We start from the raw sequence: 245 nt of genomic DNA on the forward strand, positions 1-245 counted from the left end.
TTGGTTGCTGGTGGTGGTGGGGGGGTGAGGGTATGAATACAGGCAGGAAGCTGTTTCAGGTTTTTGAAGCCTTTATCAAGCAGGACTTTTTGCCTTAGTGGTCAGCTGGGGACAGAAATTTTTGTTTTTTGTTTTTTTCCTGCACTGCACATCTCGCTGGCAAATGTGTTTTGCTTTTATACCGTTTAACTAGCCAATTGCCCAACAAGAATGACCAGGAAGGGGGGGTGGGGGGGGAGCGGGCA

At 48.6% G+C, this 245-nt stretch overlaps 1 protein-coding gene across 4 annotated transcripts in view; it reads right to left on the reverse strand.

The window, feature by feature from the left end:
- Nucleotides 1-245, reverse strand: part of LOC102383202 (AP-3 complex subunit beta-1-like) — an 89365-nt gene that overhangs the window by 11552 nt on the left and 77568 nt on the right. The window lies entirely within an intron of this gene.

This window comes from Alligator sinensis, unplaced genomic scaffold, assembly GCF_000455745.1.
Source record: "Alligator sinensis unplaced genomic scaffold, ASM45574v1 scaffold159_2, whole genome shotgun sequence".
Classification (NCBI taxonomy): Eukaryota; Metazoa; Chordata; order Crocodylia; family Alligatoridae; genus Alligator; species Alligator sinensis.